The 27095-nt window shown below is 45.5% G+C and overlaps 1 protein-coding gene across 1 annotated transcript in view; it reads left to right on the forward strand.

Annotated features, from left to right (window-relative positions):
* Positions 1-3391: 3391 nt before the first annotated feature.
* Positions 3392-27095, forward strand: part of LOC138068710 (uncharacterized) — a 58712-nt gene continuing 35008 nt past the window's right edge. The window contains exons 1-3 of the mRNA XM_068956775.1: positions 3392-3430; positions 4605-4634; positions 4723-4801. The gene's annotated coding sequence lies outside the window, so the exon portion shown is untranslated. The remainder of the gene's footprint in view (positions 3431-4604; positions 4635-4722; positions 4802-27095) is intronic.

Raw genomic sequence — 27095 nt, forward strand, 5'->3', positions numbered from 1 at the left:
AAACTGGTTTTTGTGTTCAAAATTCCTGTGGAAATACTTCTATTAACTTATGTTTGTGCACTCATTGGTAAGATATTTTCTGGGCCGCCTTTGAAAATCATGGTATTTTCAGTAGAAAAATTCAATGGAAAAAGTTGTTTAAAAAAAAAAAAAACACCTGTTTTTTCCTGTGAAAACTGCAGTTTCTGATGAGTAGGCATCCTCTCATCCACGTGGGGAAGGGGCTGATTCAGTCCCAGGGGAAAGGCAGCGGCGTGGAGCTGCTGCTGCTCTTCATCAGCTTCCATTTGAGATGACTTTGGAAGGCAAATGGAGTGAAAAAGCATAACGACTCCAGCATAAACGGGAGAGCATTAAAATTAAAGCAGTTTGTTGGTGTAATCAGTAGCTAATTAAGGTGAGCGTTCGGCTCGCTTTGCCTTGGCGCCGTGGCGCAGAAGCGCTGCCGGCCTGGGAGAGCCCTTCACCGGGCAGCACCCGCAGCCCTCGGCGCCAGGGTCCCGGCACCCGGTGGTGCCACCTTTCCTGGCACTGTCCTGGCTGTGCTTAGGACGTCCCAGAGACCTCTGAGGGTTTGGTGACCTCTGAGGGTTTGGTGACCTCTGAGGGTTTGGCTAAGTCTTTGCAGGGAGCTTCTTTCACCCCGGAGACTGCGGGAACTGTCCCCTCACCTCCATTGGGCAGAGCTTCTGCCGACAGGCATCAGGAGCTGCTCTTATAAAATCCCTTCCTCTTCACTGCTTGATTATTTCGACGTGGAGTTTCTCTGGGAGGCAAATGGCAGCATCTCAGCCTCCGCGTCTTGCACACCTCCTTGTGAGGAGGAGCTCGGATGGCGTTTGGGGCCTCCGGGCTCTTCCTGGCACAAATTGTGGAGGTTGTCCAGCGATATGGCCATCTGAGCTGGGCTGGATAGCAGGGCTGAGCACAGACAATAAATGCTCGGTCACGTGCGTGGGAGATCATCAGCAGTGATACTAATGGCTCTACAAGAGCGATGATATTAGTGGAGTGGCTTTCGATTCGTTCCTGGCCCACACGTCTCTCCTCTTCAGCGTGGTGCTAGAAATTGCTTCATTATAAACTATTTCACAGCAGCAGGCCTCGAAAGTTTCTGAATTAGAACCAAATTGCATCTTTGATTACATTTTTTTTCAGGTCTCCATTCCTTAGGAGATGAAACACATTTCTTATTCCTTCCCTCCTCAGGGGCAGTAATTACAGGAACGACGCGGGACAGAGGCACGATGTGTCTCTTTGCAGTATGCTCCACTCTTTAGTCAGATTAGTACCTCTAATATTGCCACCTTGGCTCTGGCTCTTGGAGTGACTGTGTCAAGGTAAAAAGAGGAAAAAAAAAAAACCCCAAGCCCAGCTGTAGAGTGCAGTTTTACACAGGTTTGGTGTTACACGTTGCTATGGAAGACAGCTCTTTCCGCGATCACGAGCCCAGCATGTTTCTTGAACATTGCACCTGCTTCTTGGACCAGCATCCTCAATGGCCACCATGAACAGGATTGTCACCCCTGGTGACATCCCTCCTCTGATCCCTTTCAGCATGGCTTGCCTGTAATTCCCACAGAGCCAGTTCCTGCTGTTAATTCCCATCCTTTCCATCTCAGAGCAATAATTCCCACGAGGTGCTTTGCACTGACTGCGGCCAGCTCTGCGTGGGTGAGGACACACGTATTTCCCTGGTCCAACAAGACTAGTATCTTATAAGGAGTGACATAGTATTAGTTGGGTGTGATTTCCTGGGGCTAAAAACCTACAGCATTTTATTCTGTTTTCCACTCACTTTTATCCTGTTGTCGTACAGTTGATTATTATATTTTGCTAGAGCAACACAAAATTGCTGTCCCTCTCTAATTAGATTTATCACAAATGCCCAGCCTTGAGAACTGGCAATTAGAAAATATTCTTTGGAGGAAGATAATTGATGCAATAACATAGATAAAGCAACAGAGTGATTAGCAAACACTGAAAATGTATGGATAAATCAGAAGCTGTCCAATCTGGGCTTTCTCACAGCGAGCAAGCAAATACTAACGTTAGTTAGAGGACACATTCATCACCATCATGCGACCAAATTGTTTTTTATAGGATTGTGTGATTGAAAAGATTCTTGGAGGCTGATCTGGCCAGGAGCCAAGGAGATATGATCGAAGGTAGTCAGGGGCAGGCAGCTTCCTTGTAGTGGCGGGCAGTAATTACTTGGAACAAGAAGGTTAGTCAATACCTGCATATGTCTTTTGCTCATGCTGCCTGGGATTCATCTAAGCTCACGCCGGCATCTTTTCAAGGGTGTTTTTTGGTTCTCCACACTGTGATGGGGAACAACAGAAATAATATGCTTTAATGGCAGTTTGCATTGATTCTCGCAGCAGCGGATGGTTGAGCTGATGGCAGGCTGTATTATTCAACTGTTAGCATCCACGAAAGAGCAGTTCGGCATAGCTGGGTGACGTGGCATGGACCAGTATTAAAAAAAAGCAAGCTGACGAAGAGGCCTGAGTTAACGCTGCTTCTCCCTGGATGAAGCTGGCTTGTTACTAGCTACTTTGGTGAATGCTGTGCCAGATCCCTGCGGCCTCCAGAGACCTCAGAGCATGTCGCGGCTGTGCACCTCCGTGCTTCAACCACGATTCTAGGTGCTACCCACCTCGTGAGCGTTGCCCGTGTTTCAGCCCGTAAGATTTCCTCACTCGGTGCCAGGCACAAACGAGAAGCGTATAGAAGTGCCGCCTGCGCGTTCGTCTGATCCCCAGTATCGTCGCTTGGGAGACCTAAGGAGGTGGATGCTGGTGTCAGCTAATTCTTGCCAACATCTCTGTCGTATTTCATGGCTTGCCAGCTATTGGAAAGTGGGTTATTATTGTTTTAGGCTTTTGTTTGGAAGTGTCAGATCCATAACTAAATATGTATGAAATCAGACTGATTTTTTTTAACACTTTGAAGTTTTTGCAAGCATGACTTAGAGTAAGAATAATAAGGGAATAGACCAATATTTCCCCTTGCTTTGAAGTTACTAAAACCACGTCTAATTACAAAGTGATTAAGACTGAGTCACCAGTTGTGTCTCTTCTGAACATAGTTTTCAAGCGGTATTGATATTCTTAAATATAAAATATTTCATAAATAGGAGTGCAGAAGCTGCGAGGTTAGACTTGTGGTGCAGTCTGAATTTCAAGACGAACTCCAAGTTGCCTTGCAATGAGTGACAGCATTACATAAAACATCAAAGCCTTTCTGTGTGCAGCATGGGAGAAAAAGACCTTCCTGCTTAAAAAAGCAAAATCAATGACAGAAGATGTTGCTTAGCTGTCTGTTTCTACAACTTTTCCTAGCCTTTTTAAAATATTCATTTATTTATAAGCTGTAGGATTCATGCCTGAGCTGCTTCAAAATGAGGGCCTGGCACTACTCCAAGGTGAGCAATTGTATTTTTATTTTCATAATGTTCTATTTCAGTTATTAAAAGCTATTGCAGCCGATAATAGCAGTTACCTAGAACAACAGATAATTGAATAGGTTTAATGGAGCCTTGATTTTTAATGGAGCCTTGCCTTGAATGACAATGTGCAAAGTTAAATAAATGATGGATGAGCTAGATTAAATGGAACAGAACGCTAATCTGCCTTACTTAATGTAAGAGACATTAGCGTAATTCTAAAATACCTCGAGTTAAAGGTTATGAATGCCACCGTCAAGGAGAACGCAGGTACCACTAGGAAATGTGATGTTAGGGGTCCAGGCACAGTTTTATGTAGAGCAGGAGCCACCGAAGAAGCTGAATTTGGAAGTTTAACGCCTGAACTCATCTGTAGCAAGGTAGGTGCCTGTGCCGACTCGGTCGCAGAGGCCGAAGGGGTTTAGTTGCGGAAATGTTCCTGGGAGCATCTAGCAAACCCTCGGTAGGTTGAACTTCTTTCTGTGTGTGTCGAGTGAGTCGCCTCGTGGTATGTGATCACCGACGAAACGTGAACCGTGATCACCAGGATTGCTGCTGCCGCTGAGATCCCTCAAAAGTACCAACGTGGGAAGAGGGCAGCAAGGACAAGGTGCCCTGGCCCCACTGCCAAGTTCAGCAAAGGCTCTCGGTGCCAATTTGTTAAAAATGACGCTAGGCTGTTGAAGCTGACAGCGCTTCGAGACTTCCTTAAAGAGACACATGAAGGTCATTTAGGGATGTAAAAATCTAACAGATGTTAGTTCAGGCTTGCTCCATATGTATAAGCCCAGTCAGGGGAAAAAGCCTGCATCAATGACCACTGCCCTCCTCAAAGGAAGCAAGCATAGCTTAATTTGCAGGGCTGGCTCAAACGTGCTTGTCCCATGCTATTACTCTTATCTCAGGGAGCTAACTTTGATCTTCTAGCTCTGTTGGGAGATACTGTAGAAAAACAGGTACTCTTTTCATATCAAATCTGTCCTTCCTCATGTCTGATAGCGGGTGAATGTTTTGTAGATACAAATTAAAGCAATTTGCAGAGTTCACATAGGTTTGGCAAAGTGTTCCTACTATCTTAGCAAGCTGGAAGAAAACAGTGTCAAAATAATAATGTTAATAACATAATATAATGTCCTGCCATCCCTCTGCACAGCTGCTGCTGGAGAATGGGAAGTCCACCCAGGTGAGGAGTCCTCTTAGGGTGAGTAGATGACTGTTTATTTGATGTGCTCTCCTCTGGGGGAGAAAAAGGTCTCCGTTTTCCTTTGCAGGTAATTGGTGTTTTCTGAGCAGGCAGGCGGTGAAGTCATGACCTTGAGAAGTTTGAATACTGCAGGAGCCCACATCAAGGTAGATAATTTTTCCGAATGCTCTCTAAATGTTTTGTCTTTGGGAGCACTCCCATTTTGTATGAGATTGATCTTAGTCAGAAAAAAAATGAGAAGATATCCTGCTTGTTCTCCCTCCCAAGACAGCTTTTCTGCTTGGCAAACCAGGCATTCACGTTCACGTGAAGCTGGGACTGTTTTTTTCTGATCGCCTTGTTAGAGATTCAGTTCAGAGCCATATTGCTTCTGCCCTGAGTCATCTAGATCAAGAAAAAGGCTGTTCTCAGCCACCAGACTGGAATGATAAACAAGTCTCATCAGACATTTTTCAGGGTCATGGGTTAATAAGACCATAAATCTAAGGGTAATTTCCCTGAGAGCCACAATGAAGTCATAGGCTTTGGTAGGAAATGTCAGCTTGATAGCTCCAACATTATTTATCTGAGAAGGAGAGTTATAGGTAATTTGTGAATTGTGCAAAAACATTAACTCACGCATAATAATCTTTATGGAGCTTGTCTACATCTTTTCTTCTCGTGTGTAATTAGTAAAACATACGATCCAAGTTGTTCTCCTCATCTAGAGCCCTGTTTTGGCTGGTTGACATCACATAGTTGGTGTTGCCAGGAGCTAGAGTGGGTAATGTTTGCTGATAGATTGAGTGTGCGGTATCTGTGCACAGCAGTAGGATCTGCAGATTGATGACAAAAAGATCAAGGCTCTCATAAGCAGGAATGTCTGCTGGAAATTAATGCGGTGATTCCAGCACTGCCATTTCCTCAGTGCCGTACACGAGTAAGTGTCATCAGCTGGGTCTCCTATAAAAGCCTGACACTGAGTGACTGATCATATCATGGCCTTGAGATTGGTACCCTCTCCCTGGAGATGCAGAGGGAATAATTTTAGTTCAATTAGGTGTTGCTGGCTGGACAACCAATAGTGCTATGCACGCCTACATAACATATTATTATTAATATCTTCATGTGCTTGGTTACTGACACTTGGTTACTGGAAATCAGTCTTTTTTTTTTTTTTTTTTTACTTTGGCATTATTTTACAGCATCTGGCTAAATTAGAAACAGCAGTAGATGTTATTTAACATCTTTCTGCACGATCCACAGGAAAGCTAGCCTTGTTTATATTGCCGTAGTTATGATGCTAACTCTGAGGCTGATCAAATGCTTGTTGCTAATTAAGGTTTGGTGAACTTTTACCTTTTATTCCTGTTTTCAAGCCAATTCTGATTCATGCAGAGGTAATACGTTTCTGAGAAATTGTCTATGCAGCCTGTTCCAGCAGGAGACTTATTTGCAAGTAGTTCATCTCAACTAGTTGCCTTTCCCCTATTCACTCTTCATCAGATTGCGGTGTGCAATTTGCTTGCTGATTATGTTGTTTGCTCCCTTCTTGGGTTTATGCGGTTCTTTTAACAGGAAAAAATAAGTAGGATTGAATAACCTGGCTAGATGGGCTTTCCAGATAGCACGAGTGAATAACTTGCCCTTTCCATGAGCATCTTTGGTGTGGCTCCTCCATATACTGCAAGGGAGATGGCCAAGCTGCTGCAGCACCTTTGGGTTTTCACCCTACCGCACGATCTCTCCCACTCTGCTTTGGCACTGGCATCTTCAAATAACGATTGCTTATTAGCACAGCCGAGCTAGGCTCTAATTTTCCCAAATCAAAAGCCCTTTATAGGTCTGCAGCATCTCTGATCTGTGCAGAAGGTGTATCTGCTTAAGCTTGAAAGAACATCTATGCCTTACATGTTGCAGTTTCACACATGTATAAGCAGAGAAATTGCTCATCGTGTCTTTCCTACAGATGAGGTTCTTGCGGGTAGTTACTGAGCCCAGCACGGAGCTCTTTATGAAACTGAGACTCTCAGCTAAAACTTTTTGCTTGTGGAGCTTCCTGGTTCCACTGAGCCTCACTGGTGTCATGCTGTAGGATCTGCAGCTCTGGTTCGGCAGCAGGAGCAGGTGTCCCAGCCAGGTTTTTGCTAGTAAGGTGCAGTTCGGTTAGGGATGCTCTGCTGCGGGAAAGCGTCCTGGGGCAGGAGGAGTGGCGAGGAGCAGCTGGAGCACATTCCCGTTTGGGCGGATGCCTTGGGGGAGGAGGAGGGCTCCTTCCAGCATCGGCAGATCCATGCTGCTCCTTTGTACTAGCACTCCGTTCCTTCCTGCAAATGCACCGTTCCTGCCCAGCACAGTATTTCAGGAGATGCCGGACTGCTTTATGGCGGTTTATCTCTTCAAGTGGTTTTTCCCTTTATTGCAGACTTCAGATGCCATAAAAGAGAAATGAAGGGGCCCGTAAAGGAAAATACACTTCTCTGGCATCTCTCTTATCTGTGGGATGTTTCCAGAGTTGCTCCTGAGCCAGCACTGCCTGCTCTCCTGCACCGCTTGCCCCTGTTACCTTGCACCTGATGCTCCCTCTGCTTGCCAGCACTCCTTTTCTGGGGCTGGTTTCCCACCCAGTAGCCTGTTTTGCGATGCACAAGCCCATCTCCTGGACGGAGAGGCTTGCCAAGGGTAGGGTTTTGCTGCAAAAAGTAGAGAGATCTCAGCCTGTGGCTGGGGGCAGTGTTGCAGGTGATGCGCAGCCGGTGCTCCGGGTACTTCTGCATCTTTTCCAAACCAAGGCAGCTGGTTGCAATCCTTGCTGAAAAACTTGGCAAGATGTTACTCATTTCCTTAGCTCCCCATGTTGTGGCTAAGGATGTGATACTTCAGGACGCAGGCCCTGAAGATGCAGGTCTGACCTAGTTCTTCAGGTTTGTGAATACAGCGCCTTCTCAATAGAGGGACCATAAGCCAGCCCTGCAGCAGGTCCTCCTGCTCCTGCATGAAACCAGCCACCCAGGGGAGAAAAACAGTATGAAAACATGTAATTAATATAGTGCTAATGCATGTGCTCATGGAGAACTCCTTGGAGTGCGGTTTTTCTGCATGCGGTTGCTTAGGCATTAGCTGAAGAAATGCTAGAAATTCCCCGTGCACCAAGCCCCTAGCCCAGGCCTGACCCTCGGGAATTTGGCAGAGTAGTAATTTGCCTTATTAAAACAGGCAAACTGACATATCTTCCCCTGGCTTTGGGCCTGGAAACGATGGAGAACTTTGGAAATTTCCAAAAGAAATGCTGTGGGGTTCATGCTCCTCGGAAGCCTTTCGGGCAGGGCCTGGAGTTTGTCAGCGTTAGCAAACCGGAAAATTGGTCCCCCCAAACACCAGCAGACACCCCTCCTTTTCTTGTCAATACTGATCTGGCAGGTACTGAATTATGCCATTGCTATTGATTTTTCAGTTATAGCTCTTGCATTTCAACTTCTGCGATCTGCTAGATGGGACGGTACCTTAACGGCACCTTTGTTTTAAATCCTACTTCACAACTTGTAAAATGTTAAAGGTCAGGATAACCTTCCCAGCCAAATTTGATACTAGTTTTCTGATTTTTTTTTTTAATAATTAAATTCACAAGCTTGGTTGATCAAGGTAAAAGGATTATAGGAGAGAATATCAGAACTCGCAAATATTGCCTACATTGCAAATAACAATCACATGAAGCATTTATAAACGTCAGCAGCATAAGTTATAGTCAGCACCGGATTGCTTGGTGTAGAATAAGCAGATTTCAATCCATCCAAATATAAGGGAAGTTACAAGGCAAAATAAACATATGCGGAGCTGTAAAGACGGTCCGTGCTTCAGGAGCGAGCGGCAGCCGTGCGACCCTCTGCGCTATCGCCCGGTTATGGCAGGACCCTGCTCCTCCGTCGGCTGATGCAGATGCTACAGCATCATCCTTGGTTTCCTTGCTTGCCCAGATGTCACGGTGCCCACTGTGCGTTGTTTTTCTTTCCAGTGTAGCAAAGTCTTGCAAAGCCTTAAGCTCCCGAGGAAAACCTCTCTTTGCATTTAGTGCTCGGAACAGTCAACAGAGGCTTAATTCGTCTTTCGCAGCTTGCAGCTCCCTGTCGTCTCCCTGCTCTTGCCATGATCCCGCCCAAGCTGTGGTCAATGCTTTTGGCAGGTGGAATTAGTAGTGCGGCTGGGTAGGCCAGCAAAAATCCATCTCTGCGCTTGTCATTAGGAGGACACTTTAATATTGCAACAAGTAAATGAGTAAAAAAGAGAGAAAGAGCTGGCATGGCAAAGAAAAGTGTTTTTCTGGAGTCTGCGAACCCAGGGCTGAGCAGGCAGCTGCCGGCGATCGCAGCAGAGTGCCGCAGAGGGTGTTTATGGAGCGCGATGCGCCACGTTTCGCCACCATCCAGAGCTTACCTCCGTTTAACCTTGTTTTGAGCCATTCCCGGAATATGGCAGTGACAGCAAAACCTGAAGTTTCCTGTGCGATGGTCTGCAGAGCCGCCGTCCAGGGCCGCAGGGATATATTCAGCTTTGCAGCAGCTCCTGCGCAGCCCCAGGGGGTGCTGGCCCCGGGGGAGCAGCCAGCAGCGGGCTCTGGCTTCCTGGGATCTCTAGGTTTCTTTCTGTGTAAAAAATATTTATGAGTGTTTTGGCATGTTCCCCTTTCTGTTATTTGTGGAGGAAAGTAACAAAGGGAGAAGTTATTTTCTTCCCTTTTTCTGGTTGCTCCCCGCAGCCCTCCTAGCTCGCGTGCTGGCAGCAGCCGTTTTCAGGTGCGTGTTTCTTTTCAGCCGGGTCTGTCGATAGTGAGAGTGAACAGGAGCCCCGTGCCAGTCCCTTTACTGATGCCCTGCAAGTCTCCCAGAATCAAGATTTTTTTTTTTTTTTTAAACTTTGAGGACTCTCAGGATCAGTACCTCCCACTGCCCACCATCAAATGAGGAACTGTGACAATATTTACCAAATGCATTATTGGAAACCATGCTAACGTTGACACGATTTATCTCACGAGATCCTCCAGAGAGTTATGCAAAGCCTTCTGAGCACCAAAAAATATGACCAGGGTTTCCTTCACAGAGCTCCTTGTGTCCCTTTGTGATGCATTGCAGATGCTTGCAGAGAAATTAAAGGGAATTCATGGATATGAGGAATGATTGAGTGGCAGGGAATGCAGAAAGTCGTTCTGTCCAACATGTGCTCCAAGGCAGGAGCCCACCTCTGTAGACAGCACCGGGGACCGTCCTGCTCTGAGATGCCCTGTGATGTTTCTGGTCCGCGTATTCAAAGGCGGCCCTTACATCTCCCCCGCCCCCAGCCGGCGTTCCTGGTCGTAGCTGCGCCGCTGACTCCCTCCGTGCTCCCTGGCGAGTCTCCTCGCTCTGTCCGCCCTGTGCGTGGACGCTGCCGCAGGTCGGGGCTCAACTGGGTCATCTCGGTGCTGCATGGGAAGTGCTCACCAAGCAATCGTTCCAGGTCTTGTCCTGCAGCTAGCTGGGCAGAAAGGCACTTCGCTGAATTGCCCCCCTGCGTCCGCGTTCTCTGCACGGGCGGCTTCAGAAGCAGCCTCTGATCTGGGCTCATCCGTCCGTCTGTGCTGTGCTGACAGAATCACAGAATCACAGAATCGTTTAGGTTGGATGGGACCTCTGGAGATCATCTAGTCCAACCTCCCTGCTCAAGCAGGGTCACCTAGAGCATGTTGCCCAGGATCACATCCAGAAGAAGACGCAGAAGAAGGGGTGCTCCCTCCCAGAGAAGGGGTCCAGACTTCCACTGGGGCACCGGGCTCCCTCTCCCGTCCGGAGACGGCGATCCCCAGGCAGGTGCCTGGTGGGCAGGTGGGACCAGGCAGCTGAAATCAGCGCCCCTGACTGCGGTGCCACGCAGAGCCTGGCGCTGACGTGGGCGCTCTCCTGCCAGGGCTTGTGCTGCTGGTGTTGCCAGTGCACGCACGGCAAAGTCCCCTCCGGGGCCCGAAAAGGTCCTGGCCGTGCCCTTGGGATCATGATGGAGCCTACCCCAGGAAGCCCAAAGGAGCAATTTCTAGAGGTCACAGCTGCAGCCTCCAGCCCTGCGGTCCTCTCCCAACTCTCCTCCTGTCAGGCAGAGACAGCGGAAAGCGTTTGTCCTTGTCAGCTTTCTCAAGGTCTGCCTTGCTGGCATGCAATGTATACATTCTTTGCTTTTTATGTGTTTTTAGAAGTTGGCTTGAAATCAAATTTCAACCCAGTGTATCTTCCAGGGTGACTCTGAACTCATGTGAGTCTGATCAGGGTTGACCCTCTTGAACTCATGGGCACAAAAATCACTGCTAATAGTCTCTCCCTCACACCTCTGGCTCATGCACCAAAGTGGGGAAGTTTCACGCTGAGCCTTCTTTGGGATGACTGAAAAAAACCGCATCTTCCTTAGCTAGCGTCTGCCTCAGGAATTTCTGCTTTCATTTCTTCCCCTTCGCCACCTTCCGACACATTTTGAAACCCACCAGCGACTGTTGGCTGCCGCTCCGAGTGCTATTTGCGCCGACAACCGTGTCACCAGAGCACTTCACAGGGACAAGGTGCGAAAAGTCACAGAACCATCCCAAATCGCCCCGTTCTCGCGCTGTCCGCAGCTTCGGCGAAACAAGGAAGTGGAGGTGCTAATCGCTTTGTGCAGCAGACGTTCAGACGTGCCTCAGCAGCTTAATTGTACAGATGGTTATATCACAGGATAAAATTAGACTCCGGCCTTGAAATCTGTGTCAGAGCAAGGAAACAAGAGTTTTAAAGTATTTTTACCCCCTCCTTTCTGGTCTACCTTTTGCTGTGCTCCCGAAGAGCAGGAGGTGCAGACCTGGCTGTGTTCGCTCCTCTCGCTTTCCCGCGGCGCCAGTGGATGCTGCCGGCGTGGGCAAATGCCAGCGAAGGGCCTCGGGAGCCAGCTCCCGCAGAAAAAACCCTCTGTCCTCCTCCTCCCTCTCTAGCTACCTTAATGCTGTCCGTTCCCAACTCTGGCGTAGCCTTGAAGCCACCCCCGTCCCATGCAACTCCCTGGAAATCAGGTGCTTTGAAAACGTTCGTCTTTCATTCTGGTGAATTTGACTGTTTTTCCTACGGCGCAAAACGCTCCTGCTGTCCTTTCCAGGCTTCCTCTTTCTCCTGCGTGCCATGCTGAAAATGTTTTTTCTTCTAACCCATCTTCACCATAAAAGGGCCTTTTTATCAGGCGTACAACAGTGTGAAATGGAGATATGCATAAATTGTGGCCTCTTCTCAAGAGTTGCGGCAGCCAGTATATTTATCTCCCAATCTCTGCCTCCCCAGGCAATACGTTCATGGGGCGGGGGGGGAGAGCAAGACTGAAGAAGTGATTGTGAATAATATTGCCTCTCTCGGCAAAATCCATCTCCTCAAAAAGCAAGCAAGCAAACAAAAAATCCGCACAAAGAAACCCCATCTTTCCTTTTGTCCTCTGAATTCAGGCTCGCTTCTCTTGATCTGAGAGTATAAATGAGCAAACTGTAATATAATCAAAGCGCTCAGAGATAATGAATGTTTTGGTACGTGTATTTAGTGACAATGTCGACTGGCCCTCTGTTAATAATAGGTCTGTTTTCAGTTTGGTAGAAGTATAATAAATCTATATAGCAAGGCAGAGCAGATAGCACTGATTTCCACTTCAGTAGAGGCAGATAGCAAAGTCAGGTCTGTTATGACACCTAATCAATGATAAACCACCGAATAGCACATACATATAAAAAGTGATGGAAACTCGAGTAGCCTCCTGTGGGCCTCACATTCCTTAAACAGGCTGGCTGGACTTTATTCAGGATGCCAGGAATTACCACCAGGTATAATGCGTTGTCATTTCCATTTAATTTTATGCAGATGATAATGGGCATAAAGCAGCAGGGTCTTGCATCGTAAAGCAGTGCAGGAACCATGCTTTCTCATTTGGTTTTGCGCTGCCCTGCTCTGTCAATTTGTTGATTAGCAATTGCGGTAAAAGATCAAGTTTTTAAAACACAACATTGAAAAATTACTTTGAAAAGTGTACTTTTCGCCATTTTTGGACTTTTTCCTGTGAAGTTTTTATTAAGATGACTATTGAAATTATTTAGTCAGGTCTGCAGCTTGGTAGAAATACTAATCTGCATCTTCAAAATGGGTTAAAAAGAACACGTCTATTGTGGAGCCTGCAAGCTGAAAGTAACTTTCCAGTCTTTTTCTGAAATATTTATTTTAATTTTTAAAGCTCAAGGCAATAACAGTGATGTCTGCATATTTTAAAATGAAGAATTTAGTTTCAGCTGAAAACTTTAATTGTTTTTCCTTGTGAATAGCATGCTTTCATTAAGAGCAGAGTCTCTCCAGTGACTGTAATGCTCACTGTAAATAAGGTGAATGAATCCCACACCGGAGCGCTGGAGAGTGTTTCCGTTCTCCCTTTCTTCCTCAGCGAATCATTTGCTGATAACAAGCGCTCTTAATATTAAAAGTATTTTCCCAGTTGCTAGAGGTGGGGAGCCTTTCTCACTCAAAAACCCTGGCACAACAGTGAGTCAGAGGCGTGAATGAGGCTGGAAAACATTTGCTCTTGCAGCGAAATGATTAAAATCATCTCCCCATACATAATACATAATAAGAGCCTGGGAGAGTGCAGGTACCCTCCTGAGACAGCCAAAGAAGCCTTTAATAATGAAACACTTCACCTGCGACAGCAAAGGGTCTTTTGGATTGCTGGGTCTTAGAAGACTAATTCCCGAGTTCATTGGAAAGATCTGTTTTACACCCAAACAAACCCTGGACTAGCCTGAAAATGTTTCTTGGCTCCGTGGGCATACCTGTGCCATCCTGGACACAAATGTGGGAGAGAGGATGGCTTTGAGGCTGGACTTAAAGGTGTTTTGGGTGTCTCTGGTCACACACAGGAGCCCGGAGAGACTTTCTGAAGTTCAATAGAAGATATATTTCCAGCCCCGCTTTCCCTGCCTCTCAGTCTCACGATCGCTCCTTGTCTATTCTCCTTTCTTTCATTAGCACTTTATATCATTTGACACTTCATCAGGATGATGGTCTGTTTACTGTATGCAAATAATTCTTGAATTATGCATGAATAATTATGAATTTGCACATTGGTTTCCTGAACTGGCATCTTGCCATGTAAAATTAGCTTTACTTGAATGTGAGCACAAAAACATGTCGACACGCTCAAATTAAATTGAAGGAAGAGCTCACCTTGAAGTGAACACAAACTGTTGAGCTGCTGCTAGAAAAGAATAAAGTAAAGCCGGAGCCTGGGAGATGCGGCCATGATCCGAGCACTGCGGAGGGGCTGTTTTTTCCTCCCTTTGCATGCTAGAAAGGAGCCAAAATCAGGACTTGAACTCCTTTGAATTTCCCCAAATTTTCTATTCTAAATGGCTTGGGTCCCAATTTAATCCCAGGTGCAAAAGCCCTGCTTACCTGGGCTGAGGTGAACACTCCTGAAGCCACACGTGTGTCCATCTCTGGCATGCCAATGTTCACCAGGTCCCATCTGGCAGAACTGCTGATAAATCAGGCTGGGTAATTGCAAAAACAGAGGAGGGAGGAGGTTTCTTTTGACCGAGGCTATTTATTAGGACTGCGTTAATATAGAGGTTATGCCCTGTAAGAATTAAATGGAAATGGGATATTTAAATTTTACTTCTCTGCCATTATAATTTTTTACAAAATTGACTTCCAGCTTGCCAGCCTGCCTCTAATGAGGTGAACTGACTTGCTTAAAAGAAGATTTCAAAAGCTGAAAGCACCGTTTTTATCTCTTGCTACCAAGCGAAGGCCTTGGTGCCCATTGTGCTCCGTGTTTTGACATCATTGTCTTAAGAAATGTTACTGTGCAAAACCCCATAGCAGGCCTGCTTTGTGCAGAAGATCTAGGAGGGGAGGCGAAAGCGGCAACAGCCCTTTCACAGGGAAGAGTAACAAAGGCTGCAGAATTTTTTCCCTTTCTGATGTTTCTCCTAGACACCATGGAGCACGTTTTGAGGAGGGCTGAAAAGGGTAATGCTCAGTCTTTCTAGCTTAGGCACAGAAAAACCATTCAAGAACTGTTCTGTTGGCAATATATGCTGATTCCGGTTTGATCCTTCAGCATCCCTTCTAGCAAGCTCTTCGCTAGGGTTGCATGTAGTAGTTGCAAGCTCATGTGTCATTGCATGCAAGTTCCTGTCACTCTTTTCTCTTTGATTTTCTTTCCAGGACAACCTACTTCAGTGCATGTAAGCAAATCTTAAAAAAAAAAATCTGCATCAGCCTTGGCATATTGGTATTACTGTGCTCTGTTCTGTGCTGCTTGACAAGGGTTACTTAAAAGAACTTGCCTTATGTTATCTGAACTGTTTTGTATGTACAGGCACTCCAGGTAAAGGCATACTGCTGTCCTGTAATTGCAGGCATCCTTGGCTCCGCTCGAGGCTTGGTGAGTGCTCTGCTGGATCAAAGACTACTTTCCAGCGGTGATTTGTTTAAACTCTTGACTGCAGTGAGCAAAAGGTTGATAGTCTCACAAATGTCAGCAAAAAAAAGCATGTCCCTTTTCTTAAAATCAATAAAATCTGATTGCCAGACACATTCTCCCCCAAAGTCTGTCATTCATCAGCAGCACGTATCACTGTAGTCACTTCTTTATTTTTTCTATCGAAAAGAGAACCAGTAAGAAATCAGAATGGTTTTATTAGTTTTTAGTGTGAATCTGCTTTCTTAGCAAACGGAGATGTTATACTCGCCTCATCTGCCTTGCATACTTAGTACAATTTCATGGGGCCGTAAAGCCAGTGACAGCTAGAAGAGGTCGGCTGGCGCTGCTTGCTCCGTGCAGCACGTGCCAAAGACGGCTCTAAAGGGATCCGAGCAAATCCCCACCTACGGCCAAAGCTGCAGAACTTCGGTCCAATACTGCTCCTCCTTCACAACCGAGGAGCTGAGTAACTGCAGAGTACTTCTTTTTGTCTCCTTCCCTTTTTAACCATACTCCTATACTATGGTGAAGGACAAGGGCTGCAGGGAGAGAAGAGAGGACTTGGGGTTCCCACCACCTCAGAACGACTAAGGCAGGCTGTGAGCAGGCTCCTCCCCGGCACGCCAGGGCACAGCTCGCTGCAACGCTACTTTCCCACCCGCTGACTGTCTGCCCCTCTCTGCCAACCAAACCGGTGCTTAATTGGTAAGAAAATTAGCCGGCAACATCCTAGATCTTTTTTCCTCTTCCTGGTAGTACACAAGCAGGATGAACAGGGATTTGAGCTTTGGAGACAGCTGAGATTTCTTTTTTCCCCCAAACACAAATATTCAGCCTGCTCTGCTAGGGCTCTGTCTTTTTAGATTTTCTCTGTTTTTCATCTGCTTTCCATGTTTTTCTTATCATGATAATGAAGGTAGAAGATGAACACTGGAGCCAGCAATGGTATTCTAATAACGCTGCAGTTAAAATAGCAAAGAGAACGCAAATTAAATACCATAATCATTTAGAAGCTGTAGTTTCTATCAAATATAAGTACTTTCCATTTTGGCTTTAGAATGTGGGTGGATTCTATTAACTTTAATTATTTTCCCAGAGGACTGCAGGGTAAAGGTGCAGCTAGCAAAGAGGGTGATTTCTTTTTAAAGCTGCGCAGAAAGGTGCAGTCATTAAATATATGTATGATAAAGATAGGCTTTTATTGACGCAGCCTTTCTTTTCTCTTTTCAAGTTTGCTTCTGTCTGATGTTGCTACCCTCCGAGAGCTCCCAGAATGAGTCTTTCAGAAATATTAAGTATACACTTATAAACATCAGTAAAGTTCATTCCTTAGCGCATTGCTCTTCTCTAGTCTTGACCCTGTGGAACAAACTTTCCCTTTGGCTCCAGCGAGAGCTGTACTTGTGGGGCTCTGGGAGGGCAGGGACTCGGCTTTGCCAGAAGCTCTGATGTTCCTGCAGCTCTTTCCTGACAGGGGGAATCTGAACCACCTTTTCTATTTATTTCATTTGTTTTGAATTTCCCTTTGGAAAAATCCCCAATCCTCTCCTGACTTGGAGACAGGAGGTGGTTGAACATCCCTGCCTTTCCTGCTCACTGTGCTGTTTTTGTGCTCACATCCAGATGGAGCTACATCCAGCAACCGGTGGTCAGCCATTTGGTGTCCATGAGGCTGCTCCACCACAGCCATACGTGGCCCCTCCAATGCCGTTTTTTTTTTTCCTTAAAGAAGAGCTACTCCTGTCTCGAGCGCTTGCTCTGTGAGCGGAGGTGTCCAGAGAGACCAGGAATGGCCACGCTGAGCCTGGCATCACAGTGAAGCATCTCCTTGCATAGGCATCTTGTGCAGCAGGGAAAGGCATAGAATTGCTCACAAAGTAATGATGGGGGAAAAAACCCTGCTCTGCAGCACACACTGAAAGCACTCAGAGTCCCTCACCTGCGAGGTTTCTTGGGGCACAGAGGGTTCAAAACCTGTGCTGGTTGTCTGACTGGAGATACCTCGTGGTGCGTGAGTTGGTGAAAACCGGAAAAATTTAAAGTGTGTCTCAAACCAGGGCTCAGCTTCAGCAGACGCTGTGGATTCTGTTCTGTAAGAATCGGCAGCCCTCTAGGAAGAAACCACGGGCCCGCGTGCTTTCCCGCTTTCATGAACAGCGCAACTTTGCTGAAATCCAGGAAGCAAAGCCTGAGATAGACAAATCTGCAGGAGAAGCCAATTAGTGCCCAAATTCTTTCATTCCATGTAGAAAAAGAGTAAAAGGATCTGAGGAATTTTTTCCTGTTTTATGGTGAAAATGGAGTGAGAAAGCAGATGCTGAAGTCTGTTGGTGCTAAACCTCACTGTCTCTGTATGCAAAGACTGGAGAAGAGCTGTTAGTGTTTCTTTCAAGGTTGATGTAACTGATCTTGTTTTGCTGATTGAAAAAGCGATTATTTCCAGAGGCATTAGTTATAATCCAGAAGTTAACACTTCATTTCATCTTTGATGGTGTTTGTACAAATCTTTCATATAACCTTCTAGGCACGCAGTGTGGCTAGCTCAGCACTTCTTGCTGAGGCTTTTACTGCAAATCAAACTCATTATGCATCTTCAGGTTAGAGCTAAAGGGGAATATTCTGACGAAGCACTTTGTCCTTTGAAAGTGCTAATTCATTGAAAGTGAAATGTTTTACAGACCTTTTGTCGAGATGCATGACCGCTCCTAGTAGTTTTGCCAATTGGCCTGCTGGGAGTCTCGGCTTTCTGCACCCCCTTTCCCTGCAGAGTCCTGGCTTGCACATGTCCTTGTAAACATCACTTGCAGGTAGTACAGGGCAGATTCTGCAAGCCACACACTGAAAAATCCCTCCGTGAGACTTTGTGTGTCTGCAGACGTGACTGGGCACATGTAAGGAGTGCAGAACAGGGGCTAGGAGGAAAAAAAGCCATGTTATATCGGGAACGGCATCATCTCAAGGAGCTCCAATTGTATCGGCAGCCCACTTGTCCGGAGCTCGGCTGAAATACACCGCAATGGAGTCACCTTTGGCTCTATTTGCGTGGACCAGGAAAATATATTTAAAGCAAGGCATTTTCCTGAGTTTTTTCAATCAAAATATTTTTAAGCCTCACCAGTCCAGCTTTTAAACTTAGTTGGCACAGTTACGTTTGTAAGGAGGAGGAGGATACAAAATCATGCAATCGTAGATGTAGAAGCATCTTCAAAATATTTAGGGGAACATCAATTTCAGGTATCAGTGAAAGCATATGGCCTGCATAATGCAAAATCTTCTCCGTCTCACCAGGTTGCGCCAGAGGAATCGCAAACATTAGTGAAGCTGGGGAAGTTACAGCATCACTTTTTAGGTCGGTGCTTTTTCTTCTTTGCAAAAGTCAGTGCATTCTCATGTTGTAATACATTGCAGTTTGCAAATGTAAATTTCTGCATTGCAATGAGAACTTGGAGAGACAGTAGGTCTGGGTTTTCTGAGTCTTGTGGCAGGTGTCATCCAGCCCCTTGTGCTCCTCCGTGAGAGCAGCCAGAGCCGTGGAGGAAAGAAAGTACCTTCCTGCAGGAGCAGGCTGCACTGGTCTGTGCTGCACAGACGAGATTAATGCCTGAGCTTATACCTCCCGGGTGAAGCTCAGAGCACCTCCCTGGAGATCGTTGGTGCCAAGCACCACTGGCTTAATCCAGTGTGGTTTGAGTTGTCTCTGTCTGCGCACAGCTCCTGGGCCCAGGGGGACAGACGTGTGCCCAGCACCCAGGCCTGTGCTATAATGAGCCCAGAGGCTCTCGGCAATGATTTGACACGGGTTGCACATCTGAGATGCTGTGCACTCAGAGCTAAGGTGCGTTCTAGACACTTATACGCTTCAGACCCTCTTTTTCATGCGGAGAAAATCACTGTCTCCCCTGCAGCAGGCTTTGCCTCTGCCTGCTGGCAAATTAACATTCCTCTGACTGCTTCTATCTGTGTATCTGCCTTACTGTGCAGCCGTCTCGGAGCTGCCGGCAACATCCTCCGCCTGTCTCCGAGGCCGGTTTGGCTGGCAAATGTACTTCTTCCCTCGCCTGTACGTAGGGTGCTGCGTCCCACTACCCACCCTTCACACCTCCAACGCTCCTCGCAGAGGCACTCCTGGGGCAGGGGGCTTGGGCCTGGCTGGGTCTCCTCTGCAGCAGCCTAGATCGGGTGGGAATCCATAAAATCGGTGCAGCACATCAAGGCCATAATCACACATGGCTTTCCCTCTATTTGCAGAATACACGCTGCAATCTGCTGGCTGTGTTTGGTGGACAGCATGGCTCGCTGCGAGTGCAAGGGGGAAGGTGAGCCCTTGGTGCAAAGCGCTGCTGCTCTGGTTGTCCCTGGCTCTTTCTGTTTGCTTGTGCACATGAATAAGATATCATATTTAACCTGTCGTATTTGTCAAGGTGCGGACCTTGGGGGGAAGACCCCTGCAGCATAGGTGTGAGGATGTGCTGAAGGAAAGCAAGGCATTTCCAGACAGCGCTGTGTTGCTCTCTTTCTTCTTTTCTTTATGGAACTTAAATATTTTAATGCCTACATTTCTCTTCACTGTTCTGGGATATCTACCTAAACAAATCTGTACATCCATCATACGGAAGAGTAAACTCTGGAAGCTATTCTCAGTTCAAGGCTTAGTGTTAACCTGCAGTTTTCCTTTGCAGGTGCAGCTGGCATAAAACTCTCCTAATTATACCAGCGATACAAAATCTAATCCATAATTGTGCCTATAGAGCCCCTTCCGTTACGTACAGATTTTTATTACTTTGTATTGATTTTTGTTACTTGGCATTGAATTTGTATGTGGTGAAATAGATATTGCAGGTTACTTTTATTGCTGAATGTGAATATGTAGGAGGTAGTCACAGTATGCTTCACCTTTGTTAACAAGTTCATAGGTGATTTCGTTTAAGTATATATTCCCAATCACTTGCCTGATATGCACAAAACTGGGTGTTTTTCAAAGCCGTGCTCTTGGTGCTATTGGTTCTCCAACACTGTGCTATTGGTTCTCCAAAGGAAGGTGGCTATAGGAAAATGGGAGGAATCAGCCCAATTTTTAAAAATTATTCTTGTGAGATGATTAATCTTTCCAAAACAGAATTGTGATGCTAGCATGCCTGCATTACTATTGATTTTGTGGAGAAAAACATACATTTTTATCAATTTTTATTTTATTTGGCCTTTGCTCTCAAATCTCTCCATAGCACAACTAGTTGTACAAACACTTTATGGTCATATAATAAATAGTCTTCACAATTTAATTAAAAAGTCAAGTAGATTAGTTGTTTATCAAGCTGGATGAATAAAGAGCCTGCCATTTTTATGTAATAAATCAGAATATAGACTGTCAGTTTAATCTTCCCTGTCTTCAGCTGATGTACCCATGGAATGACCTTCTGTTGGTGTGTGCACTTGATCATTTTCTAAAATGCTTCAGAGTTGGCTCAGTAGCTGCTGTAAGTCCAGGCTGCGTTTCTATTTCATGCTGTGCTCAGCTGTGGATTATCCACCCTGCTCATTCCTGGGGTCTTCCCAAACTGGACCGTACATGGTGGCAGGTAATGGAGAGCACGGTGACGGGTGTCTCTGTGAGTCCCAAGTGGATAAACCAAATGTGTTTTGCAAGTCTGGCAGGTGTTGCCACGAGACATTGACATTTTGGGGAATGTGAACATGTTGTTTAGTCATGTGGAAAGCTGTCAGTACCTGTTAGCATATTGACGTTTTACTGCCGTAAAAATCTTAATTTAATGCTTTAAAGCATTTGTTGTGGACAAGTTGATAGGTTCACTTGCCTGTTGTCCACTGGAAGGTCAGCCATGCCTGCCTACCTGGGCAAGGCCGGTGCACGGTGAGGAAGAGCACGAGGTCCCATCTCCTTGTGCTGTCACTCATTGGGACCCTGTTTCTTACTCAGGGTTATAAAACTGTCTTCTGCCTCAGACTTTGGCAGGGCAGGCTGGTGGGTCATGCAGAAATTGCCTACTGAGAAGTGCTGGGCCTTTCCAAAGGGCTCTGCAGAGCTCTGCAGCACCTCCTGAACTTGGGTATTGAAGGTGCTGGCTGCCAGGAAGTCTCCTAACTGGGACGGGTACGAGGCTTCAGCCTTCGATGGGAAAAGCAGCCCCACAGCAGCTTTGCATGACTTTCTTTCATTGTTTTAGCTTTAACGGGGGCTTGGTGCAGTGTGGGCCTCTTTCTGAGGGTCTCGGGGCATCACTGCTTTGCCTGGGCCACGCGGCTCTTAGGGCAACGCTCAGCATCTCTCCTTAAATCTCCTGTTCCAAACAGCAGAGGAAATAGCTAGGGATCTCTGCTCTTGCAAACACCAGCTCCCTCTGATTTACCGATCTTTCAGTGGGAACAATTCCAGTTCTGTCGCGCTCTGAATTAGTTTCCATTTAAATTTCTCATGACGGCTCTGTGAAACGACCTGTTACGGAAGACATGCCGCATGGCTGCTGGCAGCAATCAGCTTTTGAAAAGCGACTGGGACTCCCATACTGTATCTGTTTGAGTATAATGTTAGTTCCCAGCTACAACCTGCTTGAATAGGTGTCTGAGTGTGTCTGCACTTGCCCTGCCTGCTCAGCTTTATCATTTGAAAGGTTTTTAAGTGGAGATAGGAGCAAATGTTTTTGACATTAGCTACCTCACACAGGGTAGATAATTGCAATTGTAAGCCTTGATGCATGGGCTCTGTGGGAGCAGTTGGTGCTTAGGCGCCTAACAGGGAATATCTGGAGCTAACTCAGAGGGCTGTGTTTTATGATGGCAGCTCTAAGAAGGTTTTCAGATTTTTCTTGGACCGTGGGAAAATACATCCCCATGCCGACAGTCCCTTAGCACAAGGTCTTGAACTTTGGAAGAAGCTTTCTGTGTTTTTCTAGCTGGTCCAAGTTTTAAGTGCAGAGCAACCGTAACTGAGCTACCTCAGTAGTAAGAAGCCTGGGAGATTTTCATCACCATCATCTGCCTTGGTGGGGAGTATTTTGGCCCTTATGACTTCTACACACCGTCATGAACAAAAGGAAAAAATTGAGAGCTTGAAGTTTCCTCATTTCATTTCTGCAAAATTATATATAACTTTATATAAATGCATTCATATATTTTTAGAAGTTTCTCTTTCTTAGTTAACAACACACTTTAGGATTTTTTCATCAAATAATTTACAAATACAGTAAAGTAAATTTTAAATAAACTAGCAAAAAGTTGCTGCATGACTTTACCAAAGGTGGAGTTAAACCGATTGCTTCTTCACACCTTAGTAGGAACGCAAAAAGGTCTTTGAGACCACCTGGCTAAAAAAATCTGAGCTAGTAGTTCCTGTTGTCAGCTCATCGACACTCCATAATTTATTTGAATAAATTTTCTCCATTGTAAAGTGCAAAATACCTTCTGGCACATGTCCTTCGTACAGAGCTAATGGAGCTAGTATAAGTGTTGTTGTACTCAAGGAATTAAGTGGGGCTAGAAAAATTGCTACTTCTGTAGTAATACTCATCATTACGTCTAGGCAGTTAGTACAGCACGCACACAGTTCAGGTGTATCTTTCACTGGTGTATAATAGTGACCTATTTCTTACATGAGTTTTACCTTACAATCTGTTTATTGGTAATCAAATAATAAGAAGAAATTAAGTGTGAGTTTTGCGTATACGATACATACCTGCAGCTATTGCAAATGTGACCTGTTTGAATAAGTGTATTAACATAAGGGTAATGATAGCCTATTGTGTTTGTACTAATAAGGAGTGAGTATCTTCTAATAGTTTTTGATCCACTAAGCAGTATATCGAACAGTTTGGCCACTTTCTGAATACGAAGTACAGAAAATGTGTGTTTCGTCCTTGCTCTCTTTTGCTTTCCCACCAAGACAGAGCACTTGCATGCTAGTTGTGAACGTGGCCGGTAAAGGAAGAGCTGGAATGAGCTTGAAGCAAGCTAGGCTAAGCAACTGCGTCCAGATGAGAACCCAAAACGCGGTATGAGCTATTTGTAGGAACAGGGGCACGCCAAAGAAATCTGTGCAGTAGATGCTGCTATCCTGCTAGTAGTTTTGGGATGAATTGTAAATTGTGCGTGAGAGGGCAAGAGGTGCTGCCCAACCCCCTGCTCACCTGATTACTAGAGAAATCAGTAGGTAAGGGAGCAGACGTGCAGGGAATTGAAATTCAGTTCAAATGAGGTTCAGTAGGTGTTTGTTCAGCAGATTGTTTAGTCTTTAATCACGGTTAAATCTTTTAGTTAGATAATTGTTCTACCAGCAGATAATTTGGATTGTATTGAAGAACAATATGCTAAAACGTCTTCAGCAACAAGTAGCAGAGGAGATGAGTTTGGGATTCCTTTTGGTTCATTTCCTGTGCATCAGTATGTCAGTTTTTATGTTCTCTAATTAATATGGTTGCATGGCATGCCTTTTTCCTTACAAACAATGACTCCAAATACAGGTATACTGCTGCTGCCTGTGACGGCACACCTGGGAAGCCAGGGCTCACTGCCAAAGGTCTAGACCTCTATGCAGTTGCTCTTCGTCTGGAAATGTGGCTGCAGTTTTGGCTGGGCAGTAGAATTCGGGGCAAATTACCTAGCAAGGACATGCCTGAGTTTTCCATCTGTGAACTTTTAAGATCTGGGGTCCGTATTTCTCTAACAGTCAAGGTGCTTGGTGGTTTCGAAGTCTTTTAAGTAAAATTGCAGGTGATTTTTTTCAATGAAGCTGAATTTAAGCTGTGCTTTGCTACTCTGGTGTCTTCATTTTATTGCATTGCCGTGTGTTTTGGTTAAGACCATTACAAGCACAGTGGTCATCGCGCTGGCCCTTCCTTCGGACATGGGCTATTGCAAGGGGGCTGCATGTCCCTCTAAGTGTTATTCAGCATATAGCAGTGAGCCTCGTCCTGTGCCGTGGTGGAAATGCCCAGCAGCTCGTGGGCAGCTGGAGGAGTTAATGTTCACAGCCGTTTCTCTGCAGCTTCTCTTGCACAAGGAAGTCTGTGCGCACCACTAGTGGTGAGATTTACTCAGTGAAAAGATCTAAAATGTTTGCTTAGTCCCTCGTTCCTTGTGGACTGCAAGTCTGGCTGCCGTCGGAGGGAGACGGGACTGTAGCAAAACCTAAGAGGGAAAACTGACTTTTGGAGACGTGGATAAAGAAGCACATAAAGAAATGGGCAGTCTCTTTTGGCTTGCTTTCCAAAAGCTCTGCGACGAGACAAGTTTCAGAGAGTTCTCATCTCCCTTGAAAACTAAGCCATGTTTTTTTTCTCACCTCTGCAAAAAACGTCTCAGTCAGTGATGGTTGTGTATTTCTTCCTGCTTTATTATTCAATCTATATGAAAGCTTGCTAAGAACATAGTAATGAAGTGGAAAATCTCCTTGGACTCGGTAGCACATTTGTCAGATCTGAAAATTGTAAATGGTTGTCTGAATACAGTCCAAGACCTGGTTTGCAATGGAAACATTCTAAGCACGCGACCCTGAGCAAAATGGCCTCACATCAAATTTGACCCTGCTTTTAGCGGACGTTGGACTAGGGAACTCCAGAAGTATTTTTCAATCTAAATTATTATTATATTCTAAATTATAATACTGTACATCCAAAATAATGATGATACGACATACATGAGCTCTAGGTGAACACAATCATAATATATTCCATGACATCCTAATATATCCCATGACATCCTCATTCTTCCTCTTCTCAGCAAAGGAAGATAATAAAAGCTTGTGCACATTTTGTGTAGATAAATTTCTGTGCGCAACGCTCTTCTAAATGGAGTCTAAAATCCAGTTTTTGGTCGTTCTAAATGCAGACAAATTTTCTTCCTTGAAATGGTGTTTTACTTTCATTGCATTTTTCATCTGCACTCAAATCAACTAATAAAGATAGAGAATTTTAAGGAAAAGGAGCATGTGACAGATCATGAACCTGGTAATGAATATAAGATTACTAATTGCCTATGGCTGTGTAAGCTCGTTTCCAGCTGTCAGCAGCTGTGATTCTGCAATGGAATTTTTTTACCATCCTGGCAAATAAAACAAAGTCTGATGCATGTTTCTGAGATGAAAGTGAAGCACTCTCCCTAGACAAGCTATTCATTTTCCCCATTGACCTTTCCAGCAGGGAATACTCAGTTAAATGTGCAAGTCACTGACTCGCATGGGGGAAAAGGGACATCAGCTATTTCTGCACCATTACATGACTGATACGGGGTGTCAGCAGAGCTACGAAGGGAATCAGGCCGAGAGGGCTTCACTTTACACAGCAGCTCTGAAATCAGCCCAAAGTTAGTAGATATTTTATGTTTTTTGTCTCCCATCTTAAACCACATTTTTCCTCTTATCTCTGCTTTCCATGTCTCGTTTATTGCTTAGCTATGGGTTTAATAGTTAATGTTTACTATTAAGAATGGAACTTCATTTGCCTGAAAGTTGATGGAAAAAATGAAGTCTCCTGTAGTTTGCACTTAGATGAGTGGTCTATTTTCAGGTTCTTTCCCAGCAAGATCACTTAATGGGCAGTGGGTTCTTGCTCGCTTGCTCTTTTATATAGCAAGGGAAGGGAGTAGGAAGGCAGATGAGAAAAAAAAAATCAAGTTAGATTAACTGAAAGATCGAAGCTCTCAAAGGACTGCTGACACTGTTTGTTTTGTGCACGTGGTAAATATTAGAAAACACATGCGCAGATTAAAACAAGGCAGATAAGAGAAGCAAAAAAGCTAAGGAAGCAGCTCCTCTATCCTTATTGAAGAAAATATCCGGGGTGGTGCGGAGCAATGCTCATGGAGCACCTTCCCACTGCACAGCCATCCAGAGCTGCCTTTCCCGGTTCGTCTTCCTCGCAAGGGAGTGCCGGAGAAACGAAGAGCCCACGGGGTGAAAGACACGTATCAAAAATTCAGGAGGAAATGGAAAACAAAGACTGGATTAAATATCTGGTTTTGTTCATTGGTTGGTTTTGTTCATTGGTTCAAAGATTTGGAGCCAGGACTTCGAGGTTCTGCTCTCGGTACCATGCTGTTCAACACCAGTTTCAACTATCTGGATAGGGGGTAAGATAGCGGCCACGTAGACAACACAAAGATTTAGGAAGGGCCTTTGAGACCTTCAAAGAGGGATTTTTAAGTGGGCCAAAGAAAAGGGCAACATGTGGTGATATAAGCATCCATAGGTATAAAGGAGCACACATGGAGTAGCGAATGCAAGCTGTTACCTGCCTCACGGTGGTCCAAACTGCCAGCATCTTCTCCCTGTGCTCTGCAGCTCAGGGGAGAACCCCGCTCACTGTAAAGCTGCAGGAGAAAACAGAGGTGACTTCTCCCCAAACTAGGGTGGGGTATCGAGTGCCCTAGGGGGATACGGAAAGAGCAAGGAAAATGGAAATCCCCCTTAAATTCACTTTGAATTCCCCTGGGCTGTGTGTTGCACTTAATGCTCTGCTCCTTTCTTCCTCACTTTGTGAATATTGCCAGCTTCTTTCAATTTCAAGGTTTAAAAAATGCATATCAATTTCTTCTCTAAACACAGGAAGTTGCAGAGTTGGATTTCAGCTATTAAGCAAAAGCAGCCTAAATGGATGATCGCTGCTACATCAAGCAGCAAGTGTGCACCCATCCATGTGGCCCTGAAAGGGGAAAATTACTTCTATTTCATATGGTGACTGAGTTGATTGATTGAAATATTTAGTGGTTTTTCATTCATACTTTATCACGAATACTTGCAAGCTCCTCTAGGTAAGAAGACAGCACAAATATCCATCTTGACACCAAGTTTGAAAATGGCCCCATCGGGTGTTTACATGTGTGTGCATGTGCGTGTGCGTGTGTGTGTGTGTGTTCAATGTGCAGCATGTGCCGTGCTCATGGACGAGAGGTCGATGTGGATGCTGGAGGGCAAAGCCCTGCCAGCAGCTGCAGCCAGCCATCGTGGCAGCTCTG

This window comes from Struthio camelus, chromosome 11, assembly GCF_040807025.1.
Source record: "Struthio camelus isolate bStrCam1 chromosome 11, bStrCam1.hap1, whole genome shotgun sequence".
Lineage (NCBI taxonomy): Eukaryota > Metazoa > Chordata > Aves > Struthioniformes > Struthionidae > Struthio > Struthio camelus.